We start from the raw sequence: 21088 nt of genomic DNA, 5'->3' as shown, positions 1-21088 counted from the left end.
CAGAAGGAATGCAGAGAGCTGGCACCCTCTCCAGACACCACAGCTGCTGAGATCATTCGCAGGAGGGATCCTTGAGAGTAGGGGTCCAGGCAGGGGCATCAGAACGATGCGTCGTTAATCCTTAAGTATTTACCAGGCATTTGCTATGTGCCAGTGGCGGCTCGGAGCTGATGACACGGCCCCAGCCCCGGCAGAACTTAAAATATAATAAAACACAGGAATAGACCCAAAAAAGTGAGACTGTAATTTGGATTATTTTTGTCATACATCTCTGTTTTAAGTGAGTAATGTCAAAATGCTTGGAATTGATCTGCGTAATGGAATGCTATGGGCATGTAATGGTGTTATCTAAATAAAAATACTACGGCACCCGTAGGGGAGGGAGGGAAGGAAAGAGGAAGGAAGAGCAAAGAAGAACAGCCCTTACCCAGGGAGAGCCCTTCTGTGCCCCCAGACCAGGGCTGCCCCTTGCCCTTGGCCAGAGAGGAGCCCAATGTGCCGGCAGAAAAAAGAACTTTCAAACTTCGAATCACTTCCAGCGTCAGCTGTTCTGCTGGTTAGATTTCCTCCTCATCGCGGTCTCCACGGTACAGAGAGCTTTCCTCCTGAAAAGAGAGGAGTACAGAGAGCTTTCCTCCTGAAAAGCTCACAGCTCTTCTTTCCTGGAGTGATCCATCCTCCCGACAATCCTGTTAGGAAATGTGTCAGAAAGAGGTTTATGGAACCAAAACTGAACGAGGCCAACGATGAAACCTTAATGTATGTTATTCCATTAACCCTGCCATGAGTTATGGCAAAATGCGATGAAACGTACAGGTTTTTAAAAATCACTTTCACTATCCCAGCCTGATAAAAGGAATTTACAGTGGCACGACAAGCTATCCCCTCTTGTGATTCTTCAGGCCACCTGAGGAGATCAGACGATTTCAGAGGCCCCTTCTGAGGGGTGACGGAACTTGTGGCTCTTCAGTCTGGAAGCCCAGCTTCACCTCACCCCAAGGGACAGAAAGCCACCTTCCTGGACTCCGTCAGCCTGACTCCACAAGAGCCTTCTTTACATGCCCTCAGCTGCTTCAGGGCCCAGCTACAAAAAGGCATCACTGAGACTCTTTGTTACAGACTGACACTTCAAGAATTTTGTCTCAGAAGCCATGTGATGCGTTCCTTGTATAACTAATTTTCAAAAAATAATTACCTCTCTTGGTCTTTATCTTGTAACCCTTTTTTCCTGCTGATCTTGCCTTTTCTCTTATTTTAAATGCTTTCTATAAAAGGATATGTGTGTGCACACTAAGGAACCTCAATTGCTTTAGGAAGAACGTCAGGATATAAATGATCAGTTACTATATTATTATATATTATACATAATAAGATACAATGCAATATATATACAATATAACTTTATACTATATATTATACAATTATAAGTGTTAAATAATATTATTATATTAATTGATTTATTGTTTAATTAAATATAGTAAGTAGTTTCTCAGAAAACAATTCTGTACAATATTTACTGGGATGTTTCCTCTCTGGAAGTGCTGGTCAGGGTATCCATAGCTTTCTGGAGCCCTGAAGGATTTCAGGCCAAGGCCCAGCTGCTGCGGGCTGGCCATGTCCTTCCTTCCCCACAGGTTCCATCTAGCACACCAGGGGGGTTAAGGAGATCACCCTCAGCTCTTCTCACCCAGGGCGTCCACACACCTGAGCCCAGGTTCCCAGGCTGGCTCCAGATCTACCAGTTTTATCTGCAGGATAGATAGATAGATGACAGATAGATAGATAGGCACACACATAGACAAACATGAATACACATATATGCTTGTGCATCCGTATGAATGTCCACGTGCAGTACAAACCTCCCACAGACAAGTTTGGGGTTCCTAGATGCTGGTCTCCCTCTCTCTGGCGCCACCCCTCTCCAGAATGCTCTCCCACAGCCCGGTTCTACAGTTCCATGTGGTTAAGGCAAGGTGGGAACCAGGGGACCAAAGGAGACCATCCCACTGCCTTGCAGGGGTGCCAGCCCCATGCGGCCGGAACTTCTAGGTCTTCAGGAGAAGCTGGAGATCTCACTCTGTGTGATATCTGGATTTTTAAAGCTTGGGGCACATTTTCTTTGAAACAAAACATGCGCTTCAGGCCTCCGGTTGTGACCTCTGTCACAGAAGGGGGACGGCTGGGATCCTGAGACCTGAGGCTGGGTCTCGGTTCTGTCAGCAGTCCTCAGCATGGAGCCCCCTTCTCAGCTCCTCAGCAGAATGTAGTGGGGCCGGGGGCAGGGCAGTGGTCTTCCAGTGCCCCTTCAGCTCCACGCTGCTGGGTCTTCCACTCCTTCCACCCCCCCAAAAAAATTCTTGTCTGACAAATTTTATAACTGCCTCTCGGTGTAATTTATTTGAGCATCGACTAAAGTATAAATGTGTCTCTTCAAACAGGGCCTGGCCAGTGAAATTTTAACCAACTACCAGATTTCCAACTGTTTTCCATTGACCCATATATTAAAATAGTAGAAGCCGTTGGTCTCATGAGGTTTCTGGACAAGCCTGAATTCAGCAGGAATGACGCCCCGGTTGTGGAATTTCGCTAAGCAACAGGCCCAAACAGAAAATGTCAGCACTTCTGAGGAATAATGCGGTGTTTCTGGCCCACTGTCCCCCACCCCTTTTCTTTATCCTGTGTCTGCTCTTTTATTTCTACGATTCCTTTTAAGTGTTCACATGTGCTTTTATTACTATAATTTAAGGAGTACTTACTTCCCTAAAAGGACCCTTTTTGACTGACTCCACGGCCTAAACTTATCGTGCTAGCCCCTTCTCTGGAGGTAAGGCTCTGCTCTGTTGAAGTGCCCACCTTGGAAGGGCAATGAACCCATGCTTCCTCACTGGGATCTGAGTGTTCAATGAGTGAACCATGGGGATATCAAGGCACTGCTTGGTGGCCAGACAGCGGGTCAACCCCAGAGGATGGCCAGCCCAGGAGGGAGAAAAGCCAATGTCAAGGTCCAGCCACGGGTCTGCAGGCCTGGAGAAGGAGTCAGGCACCAGCATCACTCAAAGGGAGCCATAGAAGTATATCCAGGAGAAGCCGGTCTGCCACTGTACCCACTCGGTGCCACACAGAACGTAAACACCTGCTGAATGAACAGAAATTGAAAGATGCCCCTCTTTCACACAGCTTATTGTGCCTCCTTGTAGTGTCACAGAGCAGAGTGGCCCCCTGGAGATCCAACAAGTGGCTGTGTCCCTTGCCTTCCTCTGTAAGACTCTGCAGAGAACTCACAGTCCAGGGATTTAGGCTGGAAAAGGGGATGTGTCGGAAGTTTAGGGAGTATACTGGGTTGAATGGTGTTTCCCCCAAAAGATATGTCCATGTCCCGACCCACCCCCCGGACCTCAGAATGTGACCTTATTTGGAAAAAGGCCTTTGCAGGTGTTACTAAGGATTTTGAGAGGAAAACGTCCTGGATTCCCTGGGTGGGCCCTAAATGCGGTGATCAGTGCCCTTATAAGAGATTGACGAGAGACACAGGGAGAAGGAGGAAGAAAATGGAGGCAGAGACCAGACTGATGTGGCCACAAACAAAGGAGCACCTGGAGCCAGCAGAAGGTGGAAGTGAGGAAGTTTCCTCCCCTAGTGCCTCTGGAAGGAGCACAGCCCTGCTGACGCCTGGATTTCAGTCTTCTGGCCTCTAGAACTGCAAGAAAGTTAATTTCTGTTGTTTTAAAACTACCAAGTGTGTGACGATTTGTCACAGCAGCGTCAGGAAACCAATAGGGAGAGCTGCCCTTGGAAGGGGTTTCATGGGCACCCTTGTCCAGTTAGGGCGTGAGCCCGTCTGGGGAGTGGGAAGGTCAGCTGCAGAGACAGATGGAGGGGAGGGGTCTGGTCTCTAACCAACACACTGCTGACCTCCAGGTCACCCATACACAGGGACCTTCCACCAGCATCCCGAGGCCCCAGATTTAGATATGTGACTGCATGAAAGTCAAAGACCAAGGAAAATCAACAAATGTAGAAAAAAAGGAAGCAATAAAGAGAGCAGAATTAATCTTTAGGGAAACCATATTTGAAACCTCTGAGAGATAAGATGAAATAACATATTCTTAAAATGAGACTTTTTAAAATGAGACAGAGAGACAATGGTACCCTACAGGCAGTTCCCTCCCAGAGGGAGAAAGATGGGCTGCCCGGCCCAGTGACCCACCCCCAAATTTACTGGTCAGGAGAGTCACTACAGCAAAGAGAGGAGGACACTGGGAAGCAGGAGGCCCCAGTGGCCCGTCCATCAGAGCAGAAGGTGCTGCCCCCGTAGTGGTCTCTGGAACTGCCCGTCAGGCGACAGAGCTACGACATTGATCCTTTGTGGATCTTCTCCCATAATCTCTGTTTCTTGTCTTTTGCACTATTTTCCAGGACATTTCTTCTAATTCTAACACTTGAATGAGAGGTTTTCCTATGTTTTTAATCTCACAGCACTCTCTTGCTGTGACTGTTCTCTTCTCATAGCCCTGTGCTCCTGTTTCATGGATGCATTATCTGTCTTGTAAAAAATTCATTGAAAACATGAATGAATCTGAGTTTGGGTTTACGTTTTTGTTTTATTTCTTTTTACTTGTTTTGTCCGCACTGTTGTGTTTTGTGTTTTTTCTTTGACTGTGTCCGTTGGATCATCTGCAAAGCAGCAGAGGATGGAGTTAGAAGGTACTGAGACTCGTTGCAGTAAAGCCTGTGATGACGAACTCAGGGGATGCAGAAGCATTTCCATCTTGCCTCCAGATGCCAAGCCCACCCATCTGTGAAGCGGGGGCTTCTCCCTGCTCCTCCAGCAGGTCACGTGGCCGGAGATGCCCACTGGACTAGGCACTGGTCTATGTGGTGGGTGCTCTGGACACCTGCTCACACCACTTACTCACGCCCTCTGGTCCCACTCAGGCTCCCTCCCAGCTGTACCATCTCCACGTTAAAAAGGACCACCCTCGATACACCCAGCTTCATGACTCAGTGGGTCGTAAACAGATACGAGTGGGACCACCGACCCTGTGTTCTTAAAATCTTCAAGGGCAGCCCTGATCGTGCCAACCTACATGCCTTCCACAATGTGACACTAATTTTTGTCGTTTTGTTTTGTCTTTTTTAACATAACAAAACAACCATTTTATCTGCTCATAATTCTGTGGTCAGGAATTTAGGCTGGACCCAGATGGGCAATTCTTCTCCTGGTCTCACGTGAATGCGACACTGTTTTTGATTCACACTCTTGGCTGAAGTGGAGGAAGGGGTAGCTGCTGAGGTTTCGACTTGGTCTTCTCTTTTCTCTACACTCCGAGGACCTTACACCACCACCAAATAGATGGGTCTCAATGACATGTTGGGGGATGAATGTAGTGTTGAATGTGAGGCAGTCATAACCAGCCATTTCCTTTGTCTTCGTGTGCACTGTTGCCTCCCTATTTTCAACAGACTGGATCATCACGCTAGTCAGGGCATCCCCTCACTGAAACATACTCCAAAGTCACCACCATTAAAATTGTTGGCATCTGGGCCACCACCTGTGCCAGGGACTACCCACAGCCCACATACAACTTGGGATGGGGTCTCCCTTGCCGGCCAGGTTGTGAGTGATCTAGTCCCAATTCTTGGACCCTCTGCAAAGCAGAAGCAAAGGCAGACAAGAGATTTATTGGGCATCACACCTGTGAAAAACAAGGGGGAGAGGGGACAGGAGGAAGCAGGAGCGCCTTCAGATGATCATACAGGTCTGGCTCTTATGAAAGGAGAAGGGGAAGGGAGGAAGACAGGGTAGGAGAAGCCCAAGACCACCACGCAGCTCTGAGGACATCTCATCCAGCCCATCAGGGAGCTCGGGGGCAGACATCATCTGGTATCCCACACTGGCCAGAAACGGTGAGCTTCGTACCACCGCTGTTCACCACCAGCTGCAGGCGCCAGTGAAGCACAGAGCATCAGCTTGAAGGTGGCGCAGGGCCTGAAGACTCCCAGCCAGAGTTGTCGGCGAGCTGCCATCTTGCTAGGAGGGGGATCAGAGTGGCAGCCCTCTATGGCTGCCACGTCCGTCTCTGAATGCTCTTCTGCATTTTTTTAGGAGTGTTTTTCTTTGTTCCTCTTCTTCACGTTGCCAGCTTTCCTCAAATTACTGGCTTGTGTGTTCATTTATTGGAACAGGGCAATAGTCGCTGTTTGGGAAAGGGGCTGGCAGCTGGCAGACCTCACAATGGGTGATCAAGTTGGGGCAAACGCTCCCTCAGGACCTCGGACACAGGGTCCAGAGGAAGGCTCAGTAAATGTCCCATTGCCAGGGCTTGGTTCTGGGGTACCCAGCATAGGCCATACCAACTTCAGTTCTCCCAAAACGACTCATTAAATTTCCTTGGAGCAGAACCCATGGTCGATTGGTTGCTTGGTTGGTTTGTTGAATTTGCAGGGGGAGGTGGGCTGGTCTGGGAGGGGAGCAGGGTTAAATGCCAGGTATTCCAAGGAGGGGGGATTAGGGGTGCACTTCCATTTAACATCCCTGTTTCAGGGCCGTGGTCTTCTCCATACGGGCACCCTGAATCCTGGGTGCCTCCACGCTCCTTGGGGCTGACACCCCCTCCTTGGCTCTGCTCGCTGCACCAGACACCTCCCTTCTCTCCACCTTCCCCGAGTGTGTTGAAATCTCTCATCCTCTGAAGGTTTCCCTCCCGTTCTCTTTCTCTTTGTGAGTTTATAACTTTTAGGTCCCACTTTTAGCCTCCCGTTCTCTTTCTCTTTGTGAGTTTATAACTTTATAACTTTTTATAACTTTTGGAGCACTTTGCTATCCTTTAGTGGAGCTGTAGGCTGGAGACAAGACAAAGGCGTGTGGTCCTCCATCATCTAGACCTGGAAGCCTTGAACTAGCATGGTTATCATAGGTCATCACAGACCTTGTTCTGGAAATAGATAAGTCATACTATTTCTATTTCTACACCTGCGATGGTGAAGCTTTCAAACCTTTCTCTCTTCTCGCTGCTTCCTACCTCTTCTGTCTTTGACCCTGAGTTCCCATCCTCACAATCAGCCGTCTTCCTTCTGATTCTAAAGCGAGATTGGGAGCCTCATGCACACAATTCCATGCACAGTCTCATCCAAAGAAAGGCCCCAGCTGCCAAGACGTTCCTGGAAGCAGCAGTGACAGTCACCTCTGTGTCTCTCCAAACCGCTCAGCAGAGAACAGTCACAGCTCCCACAAAACTCCCTGCAACAGTGGCTCAGGCTGGCCTAGGACAGACCCTGGCCACCCTAGGGTCTCCTGGACACAGTCTCTCCAGCAGGCTCCCTCTGCACCACCACCACCTTGGGGCTTGCCTCCGACTGGGTCATCACCCCTCACGGCTCAGCAGCTGGCCATCCACTGACCAAGCGTAGACACTGAAGCCAGCATCATCCCGCTTATCACCAAAAGGCAGCTTGGCTGGGGCACCTCAGGGACACCAGACGTGGCAGAACCATTCTGACCCCTACAGCTCTCCAGCCAGAGGCGTCCAGTGAGGAGAAAAGCGACCAGTGTCCAGAGGAGAGGGCTGTGCCAGTGGGGGAGGGGTCAGTGTCCAGAAGCCTCAATACGCACTTGGAGGCCGAGCCTGGGAGAAAAGACCAAAGGGGCCAGGGACACCCATACTTGGCACTGTCCCCACCCTACACGTCCCTCCCCCATGGTCAGTCAAGGCAGAGATAGGATTCACACACATTAAAAGTTCAACGCATTCGAATTTTTCATGCCAGCACTGAAGGGGGTTCCGTCCCAATACTTTCCTAAGCTCCAAAATTTGCATTTAATTATATGCCTAATTATACAGCACACAATTCATTCCGTCACAGGAAATGAGACTTCAATGAACATTTGAGCAGCGCCGTCAGATCCATAATGCATGCATTCGAGAGGAAAGGGGTCCATAAAGCCACTGCTGGCTTGGTTCTGGCCCATCGGTTTCTTCACCCTCCCCACTGCCCCTACATTTCACACGCCAGGACCTGCTGCCAGGGCTTCCCTTTCTTCTGAGAGAGAAGTCTGTGTTGTTGCATGGGAGTGGCTGAGGCCCCCTCAGGGGAGAGGACGTCTCAGCCCCAGGAGACAGCGTGCCCTGCATCGGACACAGTAGCCACCCAGGACGGGGCGCTTCCGTTTGGGACTCTGGTGTCAGCGCCTAGCGAGCGTGATGTCTGTGTGGGGTGACCCCCAGTTGGAAAGAGGTCAGGGGGCAGGGTGGACAGATCCTGGCTGGGGCCTCCAGCTGATGGACTGAGCGCCGTGTGGATTGAATTCCTCGGAGAGGAAACACTGCGTTTTTTCCACGCATGGAGCAACACCCAGTTCAGATTCTCCAGCTAAGATTTCCGCACACGTTCATTTGGGCTGGGTTGTTACAATGTTACAAAGGCAGCTGAAATGCAGCAAAGGTATTCAGGGGATGGGTAGAGGCTGGTGACCCTACCAAGAAAGCAAAATACAAATCACAGGGAGGCAAGCTTGGCCAGGACCCTGTTTCCTGCTGGGGGAGAGGAGGAGGGAGGGAAAACACTCTGTCAGGGTGTCAGCTTGACAACAAGATGAAACATGCAAGCAGCCTTGAGCCAACTTGGAAATCGATAGGGATCAGATGTTTCCAACCAACGGTGGTGGTCGTTTTTATGTTCCTGCCATGACACACGTTTTAAATATTCATATTTTCTCCTAACAGGCTCTGTTGGTCCAGTCCTTTCAAGAAGCTGAGGCCGAGAAGAGATTAAACGTGTAGGAGTCACTAGAGGGCACTGTGGATGAGGGGGCAGCAGGAGGTGGGGCCCCTGCAGGCTGGGATGCTGGTGTGACACCCGTGAAAGGAGAAGAGGATGGAGGAGCCTCCAGCTCCATCTGTTCCAAGAAAGTTTCAACCAGACCGCCGGGAAGTCTGAGAACCAAAGTCTCCATTGGAGAGGGTCCCACAGCTGCAGGCACAGGCCTGGGTCTGGACCCCACGTGCTCAGCCACTGCCTGCTAACAGCACATGGTGTGACCTTCGTGAGTGAGACCCCCCTGCCCCATAGAAGGGACCCGCCCCCCACCTTCTCACCTCAGAGCACTTGTCACTATCAGAAGGTATCCTCTTGATGTTGTAAGAGGGAACAACAAATCTGACTCCATGTTGGATCTCTTTCTTTGACTTTAACCTTTGTGCTCCGTTGCCTGTGCTGAGTCAGGCTGGCTCTGCACCTTTTGTAGAAGTATGTTGCCTGGAGCCTGAAATATGCAGGAGAGCCCATGTCAAAGCTCTGATCTTTAAGAGTATAACACCTTTGCACTCCTATGGCAATAAAAAGGTGCAGAACAGAATATAACATTGGTTTTGTTGGAGGTTTACAGGAGCACCGTGACCTGACCTAGGGGAGCAGCTGCAAGAAAAAGGATTCCGGCACCAAGAAGTTTGCCAGGACCAACCACGCCCCTTCCCTTTTTAGTATAAAAGAAGCCTGAATTCTGACTGGGGTAAGATGGTTCCTTGAGACGAGTCTGTTGTCTTCTCGGTCTGCTGGCTTTCCCGATAAAATCACTACTCCTGGCCCCAGCAACTGGTCTCCCAAATTATTGGCCTGTCCTGTGGTGAGCAGACGTGGTGAGCAAAACAGTTTGGACTCAGGGGCAATGCATTTGTTTCTTTGTTCTTCTTTCTCCTCCATCAGACTATCAGCCCCCCGACCCAGGGCAGGGACTTCATCTGTTGTATCAGCCTCTGGCCTCTAACACGTGGCTAGACACTCCGTAGGCACTCACATATCTGTGGAAGGAAAGAATGCATGGAGGCAGACCAGGGCTTGACATATCATCGTATTGAAACTGGGATTTTGAAACTGTGGAAGATTAACTCATCAAATTAGAATAATAAATATTCAGATTTCTTTTCTTGGTTGATATCACAAAAGATCATGTGTTTGTTCAAAAAATAAAATCCTCTCTGCCCTCGTGATGGCTGTAGCCTTTGTAACCCATGGTGCTGGGGACCCTCTCAACTTTATTCCTTTCAGCAGAGGGTCTGTGATATGCAAAACTACATGTGGTTTTGTTTTCATCCCTCTGTTAGACTTTCCAAATAAAAACATTCCTTCCTCAGGGAGGAGGAAAAAGAAATTTTATGGCAAGCCATGCAGGCTAATTTCTAGCTAATGATGTAGAATTCATATAGACGAAAGCTTAATATCATTGCATATTAATTGCCTCAGTTATGAAAGAGTTCAGTCTCCACATAAAACCGTTTTTCTTTTATTGTTTTATAAATAGAGCCTCTTCACACCAGAGCAAAGTATAAAGATAAAAGTTTGGAGCAGAATAACTAAAAAAACCTGAAATCATTATAATCAGAAACAGCCTCTGAAAGTGCTTCATTTCCTGACACTGTTACATTATGGTTTTGGTGGGGTTTTTTTCTTTCTTTTTTATTTTTTTGGCCATGCCATGCAGCATTTGGGACCTTAGTTCCCCGACCAGGGATCGAACCTGTGCTCCCCTGGCATTGGGAACACGGAGTCTTAACAACTGGACCACCAGAGAAGTCCCTGTATTATGGGTTTTGCCAAGAGACTTTATTTTTTCAAATAAGGAAAAAAATGCAAATGTGTGTGTTACTAATTCTATCAAAGTTCACAGGCTTTAATGACACTTCAGTATATTAATTATTCCTGAGGTGACATAGAGTCCTCGAAATGCAAACGACATGGGAAAATCCAGATTACTGAGCCGAGGGAAGATTATTCTTTGGAAGTAAATGATCTTATGTGTGTCACCAATCGGCAGTTCATATGCCCGACGCACAGCAAAGCCAAACCGCACTGAAATGCTGGAGTCTGGAGCAGAGAAAGGGTTACTGCAGGGCGACGCAAGGAGACAGGTGGCTCATGCCCAAAGCACCCCCAACTCCCCGAAGGTTTCAACAAAGCATTTTTAAAGGCAACGTGAGGGAGGGGCGTGGTAGGCTGGGTCACGATGTCCCTGTAAACCTCCAACAAGACACAAGACACATGTTATTCTCCGATCCCCAACTTTTTATTTTTATATGAATGGAAAAGCGTTACATCCTTAAAGGTCAGCCTTGAGAAACTGGGCTATCCTGTATATTTCAGGCACTAGGCAACATTCCTACCTGGAAGCCAAAGCAATAGAATACCAAGGTTAAAGTAAAAGAAACAGATCCAATATGGAGTCAGATTTGGTCTTCCCTCTTCCAGTCGCACGGCTGTCAATTTCAAAATGGGAGCCAGAGCAGACGGGCCCTGACTCCCTGACGACCTGCCCCCTCCAGGTGCCGCCCCCCGCCGCCCGATCTGGCGTCAGGTGGGCTCCAGCGACCCTTCCCGGAGGTTTCCTGGGGAGGCTGTGTCCCAGCTCCCTAGGCTCCGCGTGTTCACCATCTTTTCCACCAAGAAACGTCAGCAGCCCCGGGTGACTGATTGGACAGTGATGGGAGACCCAGCCCCGCTACCCCTTCCCTGGTGAACAGCAAGTAAACGTGTTTACTTGGCCCGTCGCTACTTCCCCACCCCGAGCCCTGGAATCCCTCCCCCCACGCCCTCCAGCAACAGTGATGCGGCCGGCTGTTGTTCCCACGGTTTCCCAACAGGGAAACTGAGGCCTGAAGGGCAAGCGGGATGCCTGGAATCAGTGAATAGAGGGAGGCTGAACTCCAGCTCCCAAGGGATTTTTCTTTAATCATCCACACACCTTTCTTTTAGTCTAGACTTGCTTTGGAACGGGAGGTGCTGGGACATTGTTTACGTGTCGATCCGACGAGGCTTGAACTGTTCTCATCCCTGAGGACACACAGGAGAAGCAAACGGGGAAGATCACTGCCCCCTACCCACCCCTCACGATGGCATCCCAGCCGGGAGCCCGGCAGTGGTCCTCTGCTGCACCCCAGCTTCTCAAGAGGTGACTCTCCCCCAACTCGGGGTCACCTGTCCAGCTTTCCCTGCATGTATGAGCCTCACTGTCTCCTTGCCATCTGCCCAAGCAGGTGACAAACTGAGTGGGGAGACCCCGGCCACCTGGATGACCAGGCAGGAGGGAGGGTCCCCAGCTGCTCCTGGCCGGGCACTTGTCCCAGTACCTCACAGGGCAAGGACCACACGGCTGTGACCTTCAGAGTGTCCTCTCCCCAGGGAGGGGCTAGACAAGGAACTCAGGACCCTCACCACCCTCCCAAGACAGGGTATGGGCAGGGGGTTGTCTGGGCTGGCGAGTGGGGCCATTTCATTACAGTATTTTATTTTAGGCCTGCCCTTGGGAGGGGCTGCTTGAGAAAACTGGGGTTCAGGGCAAGGTGCACCATGTTCAAGGCATGGGCTACCAGCGACACCCAGTTTCCGCAGGACGTTAGAGTTACAAGTGGAGATCCTGACGCAGGGTTGTATTGATTGTACCCCATCGTAAGCCAAAGGGCGGGCACAGCTGGGTGGCTTGGACTGACGGGGACTGTAGAGCAGCATCCCTGGGGCCCACCCAGGCCAAGACAGCAACAGGGAGGCCGCGAGTCTGGGTCAGGCCCGGCCCAGATGAGGCGGGGGGGGTGGGGTGTGAGGCAGCCAGGCCCCACCCCCAAGTCTGGAAGTTTCCTCGCTCATGTGGTCCTTCTTATCCCTAACCTACGCAGACATTTACCAGGCTGGAAAAGAACACGCAGAAGAGAAGGGAAATACAACCCCCTTCAGAAGCCAAGATGCGGAGAATTATCTTCGTACTTTAAAAAAAAAAAGGGAATAACATGATATGTCTGAGGCCCATTTTCCAGTGGAAAGTTGTATTTATTCAACTGTTCCTTGTCTTCTCCCTCCCATGACACGGTGAGAGCCAGTCTGATCCAGGGGACCCTCGGAGCTCTGGGCTCCTGGGCTGGAGAGCAGGGTGCTGTTGAGGCCTTGACCTTCCTCAGCAGAGGCTCTCGAAGCCTCTGTCTCTCCTCCTCTCCCCTCACCCCTCCCTCCCTTGCCCCCCCACTCTCTGCCTTAGATGTCAGCTGAGGAACACGTCATACGTGACATACGTGATCCTGGAGAAACACCACGTGTGCTGGCGGCCCCCGCAGAATCCTCGACATCTCACCCCAGTTTCCCAACATCCACGTCAAGATCCTCCAGATTAGCACTTTTGTCAAAGTTTTAAAAAGCTTTTTCAGGAAACCCAAGTGTTTCCGGTTTGGCTCCGGCCACGCTGAAACATCCCACAGGGACTCGGCAGGGGATGCTCGCGGTCATGGAAGTTGGCTTAGAAGGAGGCACAGCGCCGTGGCTTCCAGTTTCCTGGTGAGGCTGAACTTCCATCAGTTCCTTGGCCGCTGCTGCTTCCTCCATAAATGACACGAAACACACACGGCCAGCCTGGAAAATCACTCGTTAACGCACCAGACAGTCCTCTGAGCTCCCGCCTGGGGCACACCCACCCGCCTCTTCTGAGGCCATCAAGTTGACTCTCCTTGTGACAAACGTGGCATGTGGTGTCACGTGCTCAGCCCTCGGTTTGACCATCTGTCCCTCACACACGTGTCCCCATATCGAGGACCTTCCCCATGTCAGGTGCGGCTCCGTAACGCCCTGGGGGACGGGGACAGGCCCAGACCCCAGCCCTCATGCAGGCTCCATCCAGGGGGGAGCCCAACTGACGTGAGGCCTGTGAGGGGTCTGGGGCCTGGCTGAGTAATGACGTGGAAAGTTCTGGAAGGTGGGGGCGTGAAGGAACACAGCCCCAGAGGCGCGCGGAGGCCCAGCCGTGGCTCTGAGTGAGGGGAGAGGCCTCAAGACCCCCGGCAGAGAAGACATGAGGTCCAACTCCACTCTCAGGGGGTCACGCTGGCTGCCTGGTGGGGAAGGCCAGGCCAGAGTCAGGGGGCAAGACCTTCCCAAACCAGGCCCACAAGGAGGGACGGTGGCCGTCTGAGTCCTGGGCTCCAGGGTACCATAAAGTCGTAACTTTTTAAATCCCAGAGTGAAACAAACTCAGGCCATTTTCATACCACGTGAATAGACGATACTTTTCTGCTAAAAACATTCCTTAAAGCTGGCCTCGCAGTGTTGGGAAAAGCATAAGCGTGATCACAGAACAGGCCCGAGGAGGTGCAGGGTCTGGCATCAGGACAGCCAGGGGCTGACTGGCTAACAAGCCCTGTACCTCATCTCTGGGTGGGGGGGGGGGGTGTGATGAGGTCTGGCGTCAGGATAGCCAGGGGCTGACTGGCCAACAAGCCCTGTACCTCATCTCTGACGGGGGGGGCGGGGGTGATGAGGCCGACGTCAGAGACGGGTGAGCTGCAGCAAAGGGGGGCTAGGAGCCTCCCCAACGACCATCAGCGCCCCCCCCTTTCCCAAGCCAGGCCTTTGTCCGCCCCAACTGCACAGCAATGGCAGCAGCAGGGCCAGCCAGAAGGAGCAGGACACCGCCCGGCCGGGCAGCCTCTGCCCCCGCACGCTCACGTGGCTGCCCTGCAGGGGGGAGGCGGAGCCCCCATCCCTCCCCGAGCGCCAGGCTCAGGCTCCCTCCTGGACCTGCTGCCCCCACTGCAGCCAGGGTCCCCCAGGGTCCAGCTCGCACTGTCCTAGCGTCATTGGGAAGTGGGACAGAGCACCTCTCAGATCAGTATGAGGGCCACTGGACGTGGCCGGCGAGCGCTGGTGGCTGGGTCGGGTCTCAAGCCAAGACCCTGGGCCAGGCGTCCACCCTCAGACCCATCCCAGTGGGCAGGGAGGCCCATGTGGCCGTGGCTCCCGTACTGGACCAAAGAAAGTTCTACTGGACAGAGCAGGGCCCAGTAGACCCGTCTCCGGGGTCTTCCCTCAATTGATGTTCTCCGTTGAGAGTTCTTTCCGTGTCCTAACACTAGTCCTTTGTCAGGTCGGACCTCTGCATATGTTTTCTCCCTCTCTGTAACTTGTCTTTTCATCTTACCAGGGTCATGCACAGAGCAGAAGTTTTTAATTTTGATGAGGTCCAATTTATCAATTTTTTTCTTATGGATCATACTTCCTAATGCCAAATCTAACAACTTGTCACCCGGACCGAGGTCCCCAAGATTTCCTCCTCTGGTTTTTCTAAGAGTGTCGTGGTTTCATGTTTTACATTTCAGATCGTAACCCACTTTGAGCTGAATTTTGTAGAAGGTATGAGGGTGGGCCCAGGTTCATTTTCTGTCTATGATATCCAGCTGCTCCAGGCCACCTGTTGGAGAGTCCTTCCCCTGCTAAATTACCTTTGCACCTTTGTCAAAAATCAGCTGGTGTACTCGTGTTCGTGTTTGTAATTAGCTCACGGAGCTGCTCAAAGTTTTAAATGTGTAACGTGGAAGCTCAGCTCCGTGCTGCCAGTGGGATGTGCGCACCTTGGTCAGTGTGATTGGACGGGAAAGGCCAGGTCCCCGTAGGCCCAGGGCAGCCCTTAGCCTGAAAGCCATGTCTTCACCCGCCGTCCAGCCCTGTGGCCACTGTAGGGACACACACAACCCCTTGATAACCCCAGGGGGGCTCGGCCAAAACTCTACCCAGACAAGCGTGCCCTGGCGTCGTCACCCCTTCACCACGCAGGACCCACTGCTAGTCTGATGGCAGAGGCATGTGGGGAGGCGGAGGGAGCGTCCTTGAAATCCATATACTGGGGGTGGTCAGCAGTGGGCTCCCCACTGTGATGTCCAAGGTCAACCAGCCAGGCGGCTCCTTCCTGAGCCCCCCTCTGGACCCCACACCATTAGGTCCCCAAAGAGCCCCTCCCAGCATCTGGCCCTGAAGCAGCAGCCTCTCCCACCCTGTTAACACGGGCCCCCTGCCACTGCGGCTCAGCCCGTTTCCTCCCCGTCCCTTCTGGCAAATGAACAACGCTGGGAAGCATCTCTGCGCCACCCCCAACCCCTCCCCGTTCATCAGCCGGCAGGCAGCTTCCATCTTCCCCTGAGCAGCCCCGGGGTCCCACTGGTGTCACCCAGGCAGATCCACTCCCCTCCGGCCCCTCGCGGGACAGCTGAGCCTTTTCAAACCGCCTCATCTTATGGTCAGAAAGGACATCATCAGCCCCACGTGAGATATAGGGAGGCAGCCCTGCGAGGACTCGGCCCAGCCCTGCTTAGGTGCCACGCAGGCTGCCCTGTGCTGCAGGGACATAGATGAGGCAATGTCGTGCACCCTCCCTCCCCTAAAGGTGGCCAGGCCGATCACGCGTGCCAGGGGTGGGGGGACTGTGTACGAGTCTGGAGTGGCCAGAACCCCAGGGCTGCGGGGACCTTGTGTTTCTGGAAGACCAGGAGGCCCTGGGGAGGGGCTGGGCCTGTGGCTGCCCCCGGGGGATGGGGGGGGAGGGTCTCTGAGAGGAGGAAGGAGGGCCGTCAGACTTTGGGAGGCAGAGAAGGTACAGGGCCCGGGAGTGGGGCAGGCAGCCTCATCTGTGGGGTTTGAGAGTCCAGCCTCCACCCCAACTTCCCCCTTTAACACGGGCCCTGCTTGTGGCACTAGGGTCCTTGTCCCCCAGGGGGACAAGGTGAGGTGAGGCATCACAGGCTAACCCTCCACCATCGCCCTGGAGGGTCACTGAACTCAAAGAGGAGGGTATAGGGAGTGCAGACTAAAGTCACTGCAAAAAGCGTGATTTTATGGCGATGGATTGTGTGATATAAAATTTTACGTGCGCTTTAAGGGGGAGTGATGACCAGGCATCAGAGAGGTCTCACCCAGCCCGCCCAGCCCAGACCCCTGACGTCTGGGCTGCTTTTCCCTGTCCTCCCAAGGGGCCTACTTGGGAGAAAGTGTGAGAATTCCAGACTTTACCAAGAAGCTGTGAACGTGCCCCCTGGGTGAGGCTGCCTGTGAGGTCACCAGCAGGAATTCATTCCTCATTCCTCAAGGGCTGAGCATGAGTCACAGAGACCAGCAGCCCTGAGACTGTGGGGCAGGAGCCCTGGGGGAGGGGGCGGGGTGGGGGAGCCCAAGGGCAGAGCTCGCAGACACTGGCCCCGAGGGGCACTGGGGTGGGAAGGGAGGACCCACAGACAGCTGCAAATTCTCCCCCACTGTACCTGGTGAGTCTGAATCCGCCTGACCTGGGGCCCACCCCATCCTGACGAGGGTCTGGCAGTGGCTGCTCTGAGATCCTCCAGTTGCAGCAAACATAACCCAGCACCTGTGTCTCTATCCTGAGTTAGAAGGGTTCCCGCTGCCAATCACAGTAGCCCCGTTCCAATGAACAAAAAGACTCACCTAACAGGAAGGTTCAAGAAAGGCATGAGTTTCGGTGACAACTGGATCCCCACTCAAACAAGGTCATCAGGCCTCTCTCCCCATCTCTGTCTGTCTGTCTGTCCCTCTCTCTCACTCTGCCATTCAGCTCTGCTTGGGACAGTGACCGTCAGCACCCCCAGGCTACAGCACCCTGCAATAAGGAGCAGAGGTCTCCTGTCTCCCAGGGCCCACATCTCAATCCCAAGGAAGGCTTGAATTGGCTCTTCTTGGGTCATGCACTGTGGCCAAGAGGCGGGGACTCTCCACTGGCCCAGCTTGGCTGGCTGGGATGAGGGGATCATAATTAGCCATTCCCCAGAGTGACAGGGAGAGAGGACCCCAGGGGAGGGAGGCAGGCAGCCGGAAATGACCTTGATGCAGACTTTTAACAAAGCATTTTCACAGGCATTGCCTCATCTGACCCCCATAGCAAAGCCCTCCGGGGCACAGGGCAGGAATGATACCTGCCAGAGAGTCTGGGTGCTACCCAGTGCTACGTGGAGCGGCAGGGGCCTGACCCCAGACCATCCGGTTCCAGAGCGGTGCTCTCTCTGTCACGACACTGTCAAAGCTGCTCTTCTGGGGCAGACACCGTGCCCGCCCTCACCCCGGGCACACCCCCCCCCCTTTCTTCCCACCACAACCTGGAGGCTCTCGGCCTGAGGGCTGTGTCCGTGGAAACAAGAACCTGAACGGCTCACACTCAAGGGCAGGACGAAAGTGCTGAGGCACTAGGGACCCATGAGCAGCCCTCCACCAATGACAGGCCGGGGACGCAGAATAAATACTCCACTGCTCGCCCCTTGAGGGGGACGACCCTGGAGACAGTCTACACAGTTCCGAGAGGCCCCGGTGGCCCACAGTGGGAAGCTGTGCGTCCACACCTGCGGCCTCACTGGCCCCCTGGCCTCCCGTTTCTCCGGGCCACCTCCCAAATAAATGACCTGCACTCAAACTCTGGTCTGGGGGTCTGCTTCTGCAGGATCCCAAATTAAAGTGCTCTGAACACACTAAAATAAACCATCGTCAATAGAGCAGATATAAGTGATTCCATACAGTAGCTAAACTTTAAACAAATACCCTCCACCCAGAAGGCACAGAGCTGGACACGGTCCCCACACTTCCACACCCTCAGCAGCAGCCATTGCTAATTGATCACAGCCCCCTTTCTCCAAGCACAGGGAGAGAGAGCATCCTGATCACCTAGTCATGTCTGGCACTGGTAGAACAGGTGGGGGATACAGCAAGTGCCTCGCCATTTGCCATGCCTGCGCCTGCCCACGGGCTGGCAGAACCCATAGAGTCATTCAACAAACCTCACTGTCATAATGTCACCAGCTCCTGCAACGGCTAACGTTCCTTCCCTCCACCGCCAGCCTTGCGAAGAGTCACGTGTGCAGAAATATCAGCTGGAAAATGCCGAGTCCCCAGATCATCTAGCCGTTGGACCAAGGAAATAGAGATGCCGAACACAGAAAGCCCCTAGCGTCAAACCTGGCCCACCTGGAGGAGTGGCACTGCTAAAAATAGGTCTGACTCACACTTGGCTGGAAGGGCCAAGTCGCAGTTCCAGCAAGCCCTCCTCTGCCTCAACACCACCTTAGGCGCCCAAGGAGCAGAACTGGGTGTCCTGTATGGACAGCCCAGTGTGGGCAGATCGGACAGCCCGGCGTGGGCAAATCACACAGCCGCACAGCCACCTAGACCCGGCTCTCGCCAAGAGTCACGTGGCCCGGGGAGTACCTGAGGGCTCAGCTCCTCACGTTACACGGAGCACATCCGGCACCATCTGGCCAGGCCTCGAGCCCACTCGGAGTCCCTGCATAGACAGAGCCGTCACCTAGGAAAACAGAATTACATTTTCCATAGCGATGAAATAAATCTCTAGGGGGTACTTACAAAAATGCATGCTCTGTCTCCTAAGGGACAGTATGATTCCTGCCAGTTAGCTTGAACAGGAAGCCCAGGATCTTTGCACAGCACAAGGAAAAGAAAAAAGTCAGAGAAGGAACCAGAGTGAGAAAAAGCAAGTCCAGTCAGGTCTGTATTCAAATTAAACAAATGTCATAGTTACAGACAGTCCCTGATTTATACACAGGCTAAGTTCCAGGGCTGTGTTTCCAAGTCAGTTCTTTGGAACTTGAGATGTATTTTCCCATAGAAACTGTGTTCATGGGTCATCAAGTTAACCCATAGCTGTCTCTTCCTCCAATGATGTATGAAAGTACGTTACCATTTTCACTTTTCTGGTTCCCCTCAGCATCAACTCTGGCATTGCTTCTGTGAGAAGATAAATCCTGATGTCCCGAGCAGATCAAGGGAGGCCCTCTCTCCTGGCGGGGGCAGAGGTGGGGAGGGCATGGGGGGTGGGGGCAGGGAGACCTGGTAGGTGGCCATCAGCTGTGTGCCTGAATCCCATCACCCGCTTCAAGCTTTGGCAAGATCTGTAACCCCTTTCAGCCTCGGTCAGGTCATCTCCGGACGGTTCCCACTTTAGTCATTGTTGGGAGGACTACGTGGCAGAAAACAGATAAATCACAAGTCACTGGGCTTGGCCCCAAACGAAAGCTTGACAAATGGTGGCTGGTATCTTCACTGTGACCTTTTGTGTGCAGGAGAGAGCTTGATCATCAAATCTGAGCATCTCAGGGTTTAGGGGGGTTCACTGAGTGTTCCCAACAAAGGGCAGGACCACATCTGTTTTACTCTAATATAACTCCCCTGCATGGCCCATGGTAAGCTCTAACAAGGTTTGGATAGATGAACAAATGGATGGATGGATGAATATGGATGGGTGGATGGATGAGTGGGTGGATGAATGGGTGGGTGGGTGGATGGGTAGGTAGGTGAATGGATAAATGGATGGATATATGGATGGATGGATGGATAGATGGATGGGTGGATGGATGGATAAATAAATATATGGACAAACAGAGGGATGAACAGATGGATGAAGAAGTGTATGAAGATCAAATATATTCTGCCTTCTTTTCATTCACCACTGCCTCTGGCTTGAGCCCAGGGCCCTCTTCTCAAGGCCCCCCACCCCTTAGCACTGCCACAGGCTTTGATGCCATTGACTCCACCCAGTCATTGATACTCTCCTACCCCAGGCTCTGAGGAATCACCTCTTTAGCCTTTTTCCCTGACTGCTGGCCCCTCGGATGCCATGGCCATGGAGGCATTTTCCATGGCTCTCCCTCAGCCCCATCCTCCCTTTCTCTCTACCCTCTCCATGGGCATCATTTTCCCATGGAGTCAGCTCTCTTTCCCCCACTCATGTCCAGGCTTAATGTCTTACCTGAGCAGTGAATCAGGTTCACTATGCCCGGTGGTTATTTTCCTACTGAGATCCCACCAGCACCTTAAATCCAAAACCACAATGCCTTCGTTTTCTTGCTTCCTTCCCCAAGCAGGTCTCTCCTCCTCCCGGGTCTCCAGCCCCCTCTGAGGACCTTCCCACCCGTGCAGTCGCAGGCTTGGACTCTCAGAGCCTCTTCACTTCCCTTATTCTCCTCATCTAGTCAATCAGGTCATGAGGACTGTTTCTACATAGCCTCCCAGTCTTGGCGCCTTTGCCAGTGTGTAGGCCCTGCTACCTCCTGGCTGGTCTACTGAGCTATCATCTGTTACATCAGGGAAATAAACATCAGCTGCTGCAACAGACAAACCCCCAAGTCACAGCGCCACTGCATCTCCTCTCTCACCTCGTTAGGTGTCCATTGCTGTGTGCAAGCCGTGCCGAGACTCAGTGGCTCAAAACAACCACGTCTTTTCACTCATGATTCTGTAGGTGGACAGGTTCAGCTGGGTCGTTCTTCTGTTCCAC

The 21088-nt window shown here is 52.5% G+C and overlaps 1 long non-coding RNA gene across 1 annotated transcript; it reads right to left on the bottom strand.

Annotated features, from left to right (window-relative positions):
• Positions 1-335: 335 nt before the first annotated feature.
• LOC116756923 lies at positions 336-20050 on the bottom strand. The gene is made up of 3 exons (XR_004350786.1): positions 19159-20050; positions 9096-9262; positions 336-605 (listed from the first exon to the last, which is right to left on the bottom strand). It is a non-coding gene; the product is annotated as an uncharacterized LOC116756923 (long non-coding RNA).
• Positions 20051-21088: the final 1038 nt, after the last annotated feature.

Source organism: Phocoena sinus, chromosome 7 (assembly GCF_008692025.1).
Source record: "Phocoena sinus isolate mPhoSin1 chromosome 7, mPhoSin1.pri, whole genome shotgun sequence".
Classification (NCBI taxonomy): Eukaryota; Metazoa; Chordata; class Mammalia; order Artiodactyla; family Phocoenidae; genus Phocoena; species Phocoena sinus.
The sequence above is the reverse complement of the archived record's forward strand: the minus strand, read 5'-3'. Positions and strand labels throughout refer to the sequence as shown.